Genomic DNA, 13,745 nt, shown 5'->3' with positions numbered 1-13,745 from the left:
CTATATTCCTTCACATGGAGTCTCTAGCCTCTATATAGGACTCATACATACAATACCATGGATCATTACCATGGTTCCCTCATACCATCGACTAATACCATGGGCCCATTACATTATTACTAACTACTTGTGGTCCCTTACATGATATGGGTTAACCACCTTATTTATTACTATGGCCCATCCCATTATTACATTATTACCTTGGGTACCTCCCTTGGTACCCCATATTATCCCCCCTAGGTATATAACATCTTGGTCCAACGCCTCTTCCTCTTCCTTGGCCTTGGAATCCTCCGTGGGCTACTCCTGCCCCTTGATCTTGAGGCCAGTTTTCTTCCTGCATCCTGTAGGTAGGGGTCTTATCCATCATCAACTCATACCTTCTACAATGGCACTCATCATGTCCTGTAGACTTATAGAAATTGCAAAACAACTACTGAGGGGTATGTACAAACTTCTGCAGTAAATGGAAGTTATCAGTAGCATTATGTACAGTAACTTGCCAAATAATGCACCATATCACAACTCCCCTGCTCGTCCTAATATTATTCTTTGGTTTCAGGGGAACATGCCTTCCCCCTATGATATAGTTCTTAAAGACTAGGCAATGTTCCTTATCATGTTCGTGGCTTTTACATTTTAGACACCAGATATCAGCATGCACCTCCGACTGAGCTTCCTTTCCTTTCTTCAGGCTCTGCAACTCCAAGTGCAAACTTTCCCGTTGCGAATGTATTTGTTGCACTCCAATGTTTGTATCTTGTATAGGTGAGGCATCCAGCCTCATCGAGATCTCCAAGGCCTCTGTTTGCATTGCTATTTTATGCTGTGACAGAGGTATTCTTAAATGTGGCAAGAGCGATGTGATAAACTAGTCGCGATGCTGGGAATCTAATATTAACATATTAGCTTGCCTGATCAGGCACTTCAACCTCTGATCAAAGTCCTAAGCTGTATGAAAAAATTTCTGTCATATTTCCTTAAATTCAATTACATACTATGCCTTTGACTTAGGCTTACTGAAATCCTTGTTCAAAACTAGCTGGGTATCTACCAACGTCGCATTGGGGTTATTTGTGGAATACTTTATATACCATGTTAGGGAACAATTGTGCAAGGCTGTAACCAAATGCACTTTCTTAATATTATCGTCCTTAATCTGCTGTGCTGTCCAAACAGTTCATGTGACAAACCAAAATTGTTCTGGATCTTTAGTCCATGTTCCTTTAAAGATCGGCATCTTCATCGTGTTCGCCATGTTTAATGGTGGGAGTGGAGGTGGAGGGGGTGAAGGTGTAGGTGTGTGAGGTGGAGGTGGAGGTGGAGGTGGAGTGGATGGATGAGGTATCCTTAGAATACCCTGCATAATTAAATGAACTGCACTTCACGACATAGTCAGCACTGTCCCTTCATCGCCACTTGAAGGGGGTTCAATGAGTGGACTATATTCTAGGCTGGATCCTCCATTTCTTCTAAAGAATCTCCCGGTTTGCGTAGCCCCAAACATAAAGGTATCTGCATAACCTTATTTTCACATAAAAACATTTTAATCTAGGTCTTCAATGATTTCAAATACTTACCTCACGGTCCTTTAAAGATCCTTCGCTTCGCTTCGCTTCGCTTCGCTTCGCTTCGCTTCGCTTCGCTATAGATGATATTCATATTGATCACGAAATAAGTCACAAAAATTCCTAGGGTGCGATCAATCTAATGATCCACAACCTACACGATAATTGCTTCCTGATACTTCCAGATGTCACATCGGTTTAGGAGTCCACACTATAGGAACTTTGATCCTCCACATCCCTTGACTATCGGCCAATTTAGACAACCACTTGTATAGTTCTTTAGGGAAGAAAAAAAAGAATGCATTGGTCTCGTCCGTGTACAAAAATATCTGCAACCACTACTCCTTGGATAATTTAGGGTTCCTATTCTCTGAAGCTGCGAACACGTGTGATTTTCAATCAGTCCACTTATCAAGCTCTTTCTTTGTAGGAAATCATTTATCGCACATCTCTCAGATAGATCCCGGTCCCGGCAAGAAAACCATTTGTTGGATTAAGGGGGCCTGACCTAGGTTCAGAGTTGTTCGCGGTAACCAACAAAACCCTAACTGTTGGCCCTTTCAGCACCAACCTACATAACACAGGCTAGAGTCTCACTTGAAGTAGTATTGGGGAATGATAGAACCACATTTCCACTTCCAAGGACATTTGATAAGTGGTTCTTATGCTCTGGAAGTTCAGATTTTCCTTCGCACAGATCGGTATCCTTCTAGGGCTCGGTACTATAACCTGGGTAAAATGGCTTCTAGACCTTTGCGACTATTTGTGATCAATATTTGCAGACCTTAAACATTCATGTTATCCACTTCTGCACATCAATAGATAACCCTATATCTTCCTTCGCACAAAAATATCCAACTCATCAGAAATCATAACAGAAATAATCCTTAACTTCACGAACACAGATAATTACTTAAAACATGCATAAATAAGATAGATTCAGTAGTTTCGCGCAACATTCATACATTATTTCATTAAAACATATTATTGAGCGATAGAATATAACATAAGCTGAATTGACAATAATTCACGATAATTCTTCAAAATTAGTCTTTATTCAATTCCAACATTCAAATTACAGACTTTTCCACTCTGCGCACTCAGCTGCAGGGTTCCGTGCACTCAGCTATGGAGTTACCAAGGCCTCCTGCACACTCAGCGACAAGAGCCTTCCCCTTTCACCTAAGTACATGAAGCAGAGCCTTCCTGCCTTAGCACTTGCCCAAATAGTCTCTATCTTCACTTAGGTTACTTAGTTACCTCTTCTAGACTCGCTATGAATCAAATATATAGCATTCTCAATACAATACCATGGTCCACGAACCATGGATGAGTCTCAAAATTGATTTATTTACTTATCCAAACAAGGAGCTAAGACCCCTTTGGCTCCTATCTCTGTGCGCTTTGTATCCACATTTCGTGGAGACTTTACATCTTTTACAAAAATGTATACAAAACTTGGGTTAACTAACCCCAAAACTAACCCTAGGGACCCTATCCCAACATGATAAAAAAGAAAAAACAAAAGAAATGAAAAAATTAGAAGAATAAAAAATAAGCACCAATAAGTGAGCTAGCTAAAATGCCACTTTAATTCCAAAAAATGCAAATTTTCATAAGGTTTGAAACCTTAGTATATATACTTTGTTTGTTTTGTTTTGTTTTTTATGTATTTGATAAAACATAATACGAAAAAAGTCATTTTGCAAATAAAAATCGCACAATAATTAATAGAGGTGATTTACTCCATCTGGATCTATGGTGGTGGGGTGTTTTCGCCCCCCCCCCCGTATTCTCAATAGTTAACACGAGGGGGGGGATGTTTCTTCCCAAACCCCCTGGAATAACATGGAGATGCCTAGGGAATTTTGTGGGGGGTCCCATCCCTATTCCACTTACTGCCTACAACCCCCCACCCCCCCTGAAATACCATCTCTGCTCTCCTGCCAATGACTCGTCCCTCCGCTGCTCGCCTTCCGCCCTGTGTCTCCCCCTTTGTCGCTCATATCTAGACACATACCCACTGCCCCCTACCACTTCAATTTGGCCACCTGTCTCGCCACTTCACTTCCCATTCAACTTTTAAAACTGCCACCAATTGCTAATTGAATGTTAATTTATTAAACTTACATGCCCTACCCATTTTACCAATAAATCCTATCCACTCCCTGGTCATTAATGAATCCATTATGAAAACGAATTCCACCATTATAAAATATCTTTTGGGGAAAATGCTTCATTCCCTTTTTCTTTTCATTGATCCTACAGGACGAAGGACAAAACTACTACCAACTTACAACTTCCAACAACCAATTCCTTGCGTACAATAAGCAGGTTTTCAGGGTAACCCCATTCTTCAGACCTTTTTATGTCAAGTTTTCTTCTATCAAGTTTCTACAACATTGTTCTCCCGTTCCCTATGTTCATTTTCCAAAATGTTGAATCGTAAAGGAAAAGGAAAGATCACAGAGTCAAATCCCCTTATTCCCTCAGTCCCATATTTTGATAAATCTCCCTTAATAGACACCCTGTATAAAATTGTTGAAACACAGTCAGAATTTGATCTCTATGAGCTCCATAACTGGGCAAAGCAAAAATACTAGGATAAAAATGATGAATTAAGTGTCTAGGAATCCTTTATCCCATAATTTGTTCCCCCCCAGACTCACTTCTTTCCCGAGTTCTCTGTCTGGTGCCACCTTAGATATTTGCCAAGTCAAAGGGCAGTCATTTCCCATGACAATGAAGTCATTTCTCTATTTCCCCTGAAAGCATCTACCAGGCCCTGCAAGTTGACTATCAGACCTCTCACCATCCTTTTTCTGCTGATATTTTAATGGAATTATATAAAAAATTAACATTCCCTCAGAGAGCCCAGATTTTCGAGTTTTTTCTTCCAGAAAATGCTGAATTACCTAGGACCAATCCTCCATACCTAGTTTCAATGTTTCCTGAAATGTCCAAATAGGTAATCTCCATGGTAACCCAACTGCTTGGGTACCATAATGACCAGTGGTTAGATGAGATAGTGTTATATTTTTTTATTATCTATTTTTGCAGTTGGCAAACAGGTCTCCATCCTTTTCAATTATAGTCAGTTTTTGGCCAACTCCATCAATGACCAGTTTGTCAATTTCAAAGTAGAAGGTGTCTTTATGTATCAATCAATCCTAGTCTACTTACCAGTCAGACAAATTTAAGTTCCATTTACAGAAGATAGATAATGAAGGTAACCCCTGGTCAGTCATTCACTATACTTCTCTAGTTAGAAATAACTCAATGGAATATTACTATAGTAATTATGTTGATAAGCTTTTTTATACCTCACTATGTTTGCTGAGCAGTGGTGTGATCCCAAGGATTTCACCAGAAATAAATAAATTTTTGCATTTATTATATCAAGCTAAAGTGGGAGACTAGTATTTACACTAGAACTACACTGAGATCAAATTTTATGGATCAGAATTGCCTCATATATTGCCAGTTTTTGTACCTATTAGGATATTTGCATTAGAATACAAAAGGAAAATTCTAAATATGGAGGAGTTGCATTTTGTCTCCTATAAGAAGAAAGCACAGTTCAAGCTAAAAGCTCACATAGGGCCCTACATCATCAACACTAGAGCTACAACAAAGGAAGTAGATGCTATCTTGAGTCAGATGAAATTCAAACTGAGTTTCTCTTGGTCTTATGATCCCCTAGGCATCATTTCAAAACTCAAATTAGAACAGAAGAGTACCTCTTATGCACACACACCAAGGCTTAAAATTGAACAATATGCAAATCAAGAGGAATGGACAAAGGTTACTCTACAGGAAGCTAAAGAACAACTTGTGAGTCAATCATCTACGTAGACACCAATTCCTAAATAAAATGAGGGAAAAGGGAAAGGGAAGCCATGTCCCCTACTGATTCTAACAATACAGATGCAAAATTTATTTTTTTTAAAAGAAAGAAGAAGGACCCAAATACTAATAAATCAGATTCTCCAATTATTTCCTGTTTAAGCCTCAAATAATTACTATTCAAGATGAAACTCCAGAGGAAGGTGACACACAACAACCAGCCACAATGATTTTAACAGGAACCCCTATCACTCTTTCTACTCAAGTAGAAGAAACAATACAATCACCTACTGCAGAAGCAATAGTCCAGTCTCTAGTATCATCTAGCTCATAGATTTCCACTCAACAGAGTATCTTCTCAAGATACAGGGAGATGAAATTAAAGAAGGAAGCTTTGAAGGCTTCCACCTACTCTAAATTTTGGAAGTAGGCCACTAAGACACAACACATATTACTTTCTTCAATTGATTCAGAGAAAGGACAATTCCATATGGCCTTCATGGAACGTCTGGTACCAACTCCCAGGAGTGATGAAGATTATAAAGCCTCCTTTTGAAAGGAGTGATGAAGATTATAAAGCCTCCTTTTTTCAATAGATACCAGAAAAATACATGAAATATATCAAATCGATTTACATAAGTAGGCAGGGGAGCTAATTTTTTCCATCCTCACCTATTCAAAAATGACTGCTTCCAAGTTATAGTCATCTTTGAATAACATGAATTCTCACTTAAAAAATGAGAATATGTCATCATTTTCTACGGAAAATAGAATCAAATATTTTGAGGACTTGATCATAAAGCTAGGACATGATCCTAAGGATATTAAAGCAGTAGAAGAGCGCATCAAAAATAAGGAAGCAAACATTCAAGCATTGAGAAAACAATTGAAGATGCCCTCCATAGAACATCCACAAGCTAAAGAGGTTGCCAATATAGAAATGGAGAAAGAAAAACTATTTACTTTAGTGATTGAGCAAAATTAATAGATACATAAGATGGAGCAGGGCATGTAATCACTGTTGAAATAAAAAGAATAGTGGGAAGCAGCAGGAGCATCTACATCAGGCACATGTACAGTAGCAGAAACTTCAACAAAGGCCACAACTTCAGAGTCTACAACAGAGCTTACTAGAGCTCTAGATGAATTAACAACAATTCAGGTTGAGAAAGATAGATTGTCAACAACATTGGCTAAGATGGAGGAGAGTAAGCTTAAAACTAACAATGCATATTTTTCAGAAATCCAGAAAAACTACAAACTCATCCAACAAATACAAAAATATGAATATCGACCCTTTGTCATTCAGATGTTGGCAGAGGCTAAGAACAACATTTGGCAGAATATAAATGCCAACATAACAGACATGTGGCCTTCAATTCAGATTACTTTTGAGCAGGAAGAACTTGTACACAGAGTCAAGACAACAATAGAAAATACAAAGGTAGATTTGGAGCACAAACTAGAGGAAGCACAAAATATTATCAAGCTGCTAAATTCCAAAACTAGTAAGGAACTAGAAGACATGAATATTCCATACTGAACAACAACAGTCATGGAGGTCACTGAGGATTTTGACAAAGAATAATTTGATGATGTAGTTGGAAAATAAATGTAAATATCTTGAGTTGCAGGTCAAAAAGTTCAACAGGAAATTTACATTCCTGTAGGAACAAGGCTTTACTCTCAGGAATTATAATGTAAAATTGATCCCATTAGAAAACTACCAAGAACAACTATGCAACATAGGTGTTGATGATACCAAGTTTGCAAAATCTAAAAGAGTTATCAGTGGAGAAGCATTCATACAGGGGGTCCAGTTTGATTTGAATATCCAACATGAGATCCACCACCATTTTGTAAATAAACCCACTTTTGAAACTTACACCGAAGTGGATGAAAGATTCAAAAATATGGTCAACTTTTCTATTCCAAATGAAGAAAGTTGGGACCAACTGCTAGAATTGATCGAGTGAAGTGTAACCAAAGCCACAAAATTTTCAACATAATAGATACAACTTTTCCAGGAAAGTAGCAATAGTCATTAGCAAACTCCTAGATAGCCTCAACAACACAACAAGATTTCAGCAACTTTTCCTATTTTATCTTCTTATATGTCTAAAAATATCTGTACCTCAAGCATATATTATTGTAAATATATTTTATTTTTGAAATCCGATTTGAAATGTAATAGTTTTCTATAAATATTCACAAATAAGACTTATAAAAGGTTGGAACTTGTATGAAGAAAGCATACCTTTGATGTAAGTTGTCCATGTATTGAAGTGATCAATTTCATTAACGCAAAAAGTTTGTTCCAGGATTCAGGTGTCAGGAAATTAGTGAAGTTTCCTCTCATGTGAAGTTGTTATTTGTCTACTTTTCCATATGTTTTTCTGTCTCTATTATTTAAAGAAGATTAAGGGCTGAATTTATTTAAATACACTTTGCTCTAGCTTATAAATAATATTTACGTTTTCACTCTGATATTAAGTATATAATTCATCCTAACATGCTCTATATTTAACTGAATCTAAATCTTTTCATCCCATTCACTCCACAAATGCTCTAAATATCTGAAAGCTTGCCTACCTTAACCTGTTACATCTATTATGTCATTCTTGTATTTGATCACCCTATGACTCATGACTCCATTCCCAATGGACTTTCCCTACAGTTTTCAATCAAATCTTAAAAAAAACCAAACTCAAAAATCAATGACTAGCCTAATATCTCAAAAAAAAATCTAAATCATATAGAGAGATCCCTCCCTGAAGCTAGAAGTGCTAGATCCCAGCTTCTAAAGTGGTTTTATGGTTACCTCTAGGTTTCTCTCATAACCTTGGGAAATTATGGAGTGATAAAATTTTGGTGACCATACTAGGGACTCAAACAAATTTGATAAAAATTGTGTTTTTCCTTGGTAAATTTTTCTTTCAAAGCTCAAAGCTATTTCCAGTGTGTGGCTGTTAAATAGGTGTTATTAAGGCTGGTTTTTTCACCCAAAATTTGTACATATTTATAACTGTGAATAATATATTGAAGATCTAGATCCTAACAAGACATACAATAGAGCCCATCCAGATCCTAAACTACCTAAAATAGTAGATAACCCTGAGAAACTTGATTCATCATTCTTACCCAAAATCTCTTCAATTTTTTGCATGAAATGGATCCTAACTAAGCCTATGGTGTGATTTCAGACTTTTATTGGATCAGAATGGATATCACATGGCATGAAAGAGAACATGAAGAATAGGATATGGTTGCCCTAAATGATCCTAGTACTGTTGAGGCCCTCATAGATTGTGGGTTACTCAAAATTTCAGGTTATCCAGGATGAGGCAACAGTTAGAACTATTACAGTTCTTAGTTCATTCATGGGATCCGGTGGAACAGGTTTTTCACATAGGGGACAAAGTGATTCCTATATTGATCAATGATATTTACTTTCTCATAGGATTGTCGAGATGTGGTGCTCCCATTTCTCTTTCAGGTTCTGCCCGTGGGGGTGAATTAGTGAGGGACTACATCTGACAATTCTGCGGGCCAGCTACATAGCCTAGTAAAGATGGAAAGATAAACATGGGGTATGTTCGTGATTTACCCTTGCGAACAATAATCTTTACTATCTCAAAGTTGGCAGGCAGCATGACACTTCACATCGTGAATAGATCATACATGAAGTATGAGCTCGAGTGTCTCGAGCCAACTATGTTCAACTGGTGTGAGGAAGTACTCTCTTTGATGAAAGAGTAGCTGACTAAAGTAAAAAGCAGTAAGACGAAAAATTTCAACTGGATCGATCTTGATCGCTTTTAATTTCGAGAGAATTCCATTGATGCAACCTCAGCATGTGACATTGGGTTTCGCTGGTCCTAGAGATACACGGATGCAGATATGGGCATAGTTGATGGCTAGACATGCTAGTCAGTCACTTTTTCACAAACATCGTGACTCACCCTCGAGTCACTTTGTCGACACGAAATCTTGGTGCAGAGTCACTCCAACTTTTCTCGAATGATACTGATGTCGGAATCGCATTGAGTTGCTGCTTGCTGAACCTTTTGCATCCTTTCTTCTGAGACCTTTGTGTCCGGCGTGCTTCCCTACATCTACGCTCAATTCTCAAATGACCAAGTGTTGTTCGCTGGCTAGCCCTTTATGTTCTATAGCGCCTTTTGAATTCGAATTCGATTGTTCCCCCCAATTTCGAGCCATTAATGCTTTCTTAGCGGTAGATTTTCCCAAATCTTGCCCATAAATTATGTCTTAAATGCCCACCGCCCTCTCCATTTAGCCTCAAATCGAGCATCCCATCATGAATAGTGACTTCAATCGTCACTTTCCGGCCAATCCGCGTGGCAGTGTAGTCCTCGGTGCGCGATCGTGGACCCTGTGATGCTCTGCTTCTGCGCGCATCCCCAATATCACGCAACTTCCAGGAAAAATAGTTTATAGTCCTACGTTTCCTTTCAACTGCCCAGAGTGCTAAGACTATCCTTCCTGCGGCTAGTCAGGTGTCACACCACCCATGGGGGGCTCCATCCTATCCTCCACCGTGGTTTGCAGAGAATCCACACCTTCTTTTGTTGCGATTGGCATCGCGCACTTTACTACTCGCAATGCGCTATCCTGGTCACTATGTTTGGCAATATGCGGTCCAAGCCAAGGCAACAACCTAACCAGTTCATGACCATAGTGCTCAAACTTTTTAGTATGATCGTTCGCACCTTACCTTACCATCCTAGGTTTTTTGATGAAAAACGCTTCCTTTATCTTGCCCTCCAGCTTCTTGACCTTTGCATCCATCGAATCGCTTTTCCCCTCAGTCATACCCAGTCTTTTTCAAGTTCGCGAAGTCTAAGGTTTCCCTGTTGGATTTCTTCCTCGAGTCTTATGTGTTTTGTTTCTCGCTGTTGTGTGATTCCTTCATTCCAGGCTTCGAAAACTGCCAATCTATCTGCTATGTGCGGACTAGGCTTTGCATGCTCCATAGGGATCACAACCCTTTCTTCATACTTCAGCTTCGGAAGTGCTCGTGCGGTCAGGGTTTTGCACATGGTCCTATAAGCCCATAGAACTGTTGGTACGCAGAGGTCCCAGTCAGTGCGTCTCACATGGTGGACCGTGTTCAACACTTCACACACCTTGTCAAAGGCTTCTACGTGGATCATTGTTGGCAAGCTTGGTGTTGTCCAACTTCATCGTCCGCACCCTTGTCTTGCCCGCTCTTGCTTGTTGTTCCTATTTTCTATCATGAGGATGGTGTGCATTCATGCAAGTTACGTATCATACGCTTGTACCCATCTAGAGAGGTGGGCGCATAGGATCAAAGGATCCTGAGAGATTCACCATATCGTTATCCTTCAATTATCTCTTCATCCTCTTGCACTGATATGGTGTTTCTTCCTCCTTTTCTTGGATCATTCGTTCCAATCTGGATTGCCTCGTCTGGATGTGGTTCCCTGTCAAAGGGACATCAGTTGGTTTTGCCTTGTCATTTCCTCTGAAATGGCGATCTCCCATTTTCTTCATTTTCTGCATAGAAAAGGTAATAATTAGTCATTTTACGTTACTCACAAATCTCTTTAAATTTATCATAATCCTTCATCATATGCCCATCTCATAATGTAAAGAAGTTATGAATTAAAGGAAAAGACAACGAAATAAGTGGTAATTACATACCTTTTCTAATGCTCAACACCCCCCTGCTTACCCTTTTTCATGCCCTCATGAAAACATTGTAATTGACATGCAAGGTAGTTAGGGAATAGGCTGGAGAAGGATTCTCAGTCAGTGGTCTACAACCATGATTCCTAGCTAAGATTTCAAAAATATGCCCTGTCTGACCTTCAGGCAATTCATATAAGGCTCTATACCCTGGTGCAGGATACCAAATGATTGGACTTCGGAACCTACAACCTAACCAAGACGGGCCTTCTCTCAAGATGAGGTCACCATAGATAACCAAGCGGTCAGCAGCTAGCTTAAAATTCTCATAATTGAATGGTTCTCTGTTTTGGATATTCCAATTAGAAGTCTGGTATCAGAATTTAGCTACTGCTATGGCAAGGTCTTTGATGGTTAGGAAGTATTCTACCCCTTTCTAGATGACTGCTGTGTGAATAGGTCCCAATGTCTGGATCACACCCTGAGTTCTCATTAAGCTCCTATGTTTATTCCATAATTGCAATGGGTTTCTAGGTTCATCCCTTACCCATAGATCTAACCCATTCTCCTGTCTTTGGAAGACATTTATATGATTAACACCAAAATAAATAAATGCTTGAAGTTGGACATCACCCACCAAAGGGCTAGGGTTCTGTTCTATTTCTCCATCTAACACAAGATTGTGCAAATAAAATTCACATAACAATCGCTGAACTTTCACCCCGTAATGCTTACAACAATTTTCAATTGTAAATATCTTTCCATAAAAACAAAGCATAGTTTCTGGCGGGTGCCCTACATGCTAGAACATCAGTATACATAGAACATAAGGCATCCATTTGATTTATAACTATGTCTAGTCTATGGGTTACCTTTTTGACTCTTTCCTCTGCCCTTCGCCATCCATCGAAGGCCTGGATTTCCGATGCATTGATGTTCTTTAGCTGTTGTTGTAACTTTTGATATTTTTCTTGAGGAACAGTTTCCTTCGTGAGTTTTTCTATTGTTTGTTGGGCTTGTGCCAAATATTTATGCAGAGTTATTATCCTTGGGTCATTATCCATCATGACAATTTTGGGCTGGAGATCTACTTGGATCTCCTTATTGCGACATCTGGTTTTTATGGTCTGTGTTTCCTTCTCACGAACTGTGCCTCTGTCTGGACTTCCTTATCACACACTGGTATGTTGTCCGTTCGTGCTTCTGTATTTGCAACAGCCAAATGCTGTTCTTTCCGATTCTGAACAACAGGTTTGACTTAAGTCCTCTTGGTCTTTTGATTATGGGGTTTTGCCTGGGTGGTTGCACGCTTTTCCCCAGAGGTTCCTTTTGAGTTCTTCCCCATTTTTAAGACTCTTATTTGTTGTCGAAATTGCTTAATTACGTTAAGCAATCTCTGTTGTTCCTTTCGAAACTTTTTAATTTCATCTGTTTTCTTAGAAGGAACAGCCATTTCTTTTCTCAGGCCTGGGCTTTGTACTTCAGGTATTGTACCTTCGCCTTGGCCAATTTCCATGTTTCCTTCTTGGGACACTTCTTCAGTGTTCTGTTGATCAGGTTTTTCAGAGGTAGAAAACCTAATTTGTTCTGCTGTCTCCTAGGCAGCTTCTTCTTCTGCCTCTTCTTCATCATGCAATTCTTCGAGTGTATTCTTACTAGGAGCATATTGTTCTTCTTCCTCCTCCTCGTCACTCTTCTCCCAAGATACACTCTTATCATGAGCAGAGTGTATCATGAGTAGAGTGATCCTCTTCTTCTTCCTCCTCATCACACATTTCCTTGGATGTACTTTTATCATGAGCAGAGTGTTCCTGTGGCCCTTCTTCGGTATGGGGGTTGAGTGAGCTGTGAGGTTCGACATACTCGCCCATATTGGCCAAAATTTGGGCCAATTCATCTTCTTGCAGAGGATTTTGTAGTGGAATTTTGCTGCGTTGCTCTGTTTCCTCCCCTTCTTCCTGATCAGATTGCCCTGTCTCCTCCTCTGGTTCTTTTTCTTCATTTCCCTCTATTTCCTCTTCATCTTCCCCACCTTCAAGCTGTGGGGGTTGCTCATCTTCTGAATCATGTATTTCCACAAGTTGGCTAATGTTTCCCTGGGAATTTCCCAGCATTCCTCTGCTCCTTGCCAATCTAATAGATTGTCTTCATTTCAGAGGTCTACTTGATGTGCTAGTAATATGTTTTCGTTTTGGGGCTATCTAGGCCAGTCCCCCATCTATCGGGAAAATTAATTCTTCCCAACTACTCTGCTATTGGGCAAGACTGTAACTGACTATCAACCGAATTAAACCATGATGGCTTACTACTAACTCTACATTGCGAGATTTTTTCATGCTTCGGGAAACATCATGTAATAAAAAATTTAAGAATGCAGGAAAATTCACAGCATATTTTTGCTTTAACACGGTTAATAGTTTGAGATGGCGTGGCCTTACCACGTCTTTTCTGCCATCACAAGTGATGTAGCTTTGGATAATTCTCCCAGTTCTGCCCAAGGCTCTCCCAGGGTTGCCCACAGGACTCCTTTCCCTTTGATAGTAAGGTTCTGCGCTTCGTCCTAGAAGATGGTTATGGCGTCTCGCAATCTCACCTTTTTCAGAGCCCACACAGGTCCAATGGCTGGTAGTCCCAAAACTTCAACAATTATGTCATCTG

The sequence above is a fragment of the Pinus tabuliformis genome, chromosome 1_2 (assembly GCF_031772625.1).
Source record: "Pinus tabuliformis cultivar Carrire ecotype Pingquan chromosome 1_2, CPIR1, whole genome shotgun sequence".
NCBI lineage: Eukaryota > Viridiplantae > Streptophyta > Pinopsida > Pinales > Pinaceae > Pinus > Pinus tabuliformis.
Note: the sequence above shows the minus strand (reverse complement) of the source record.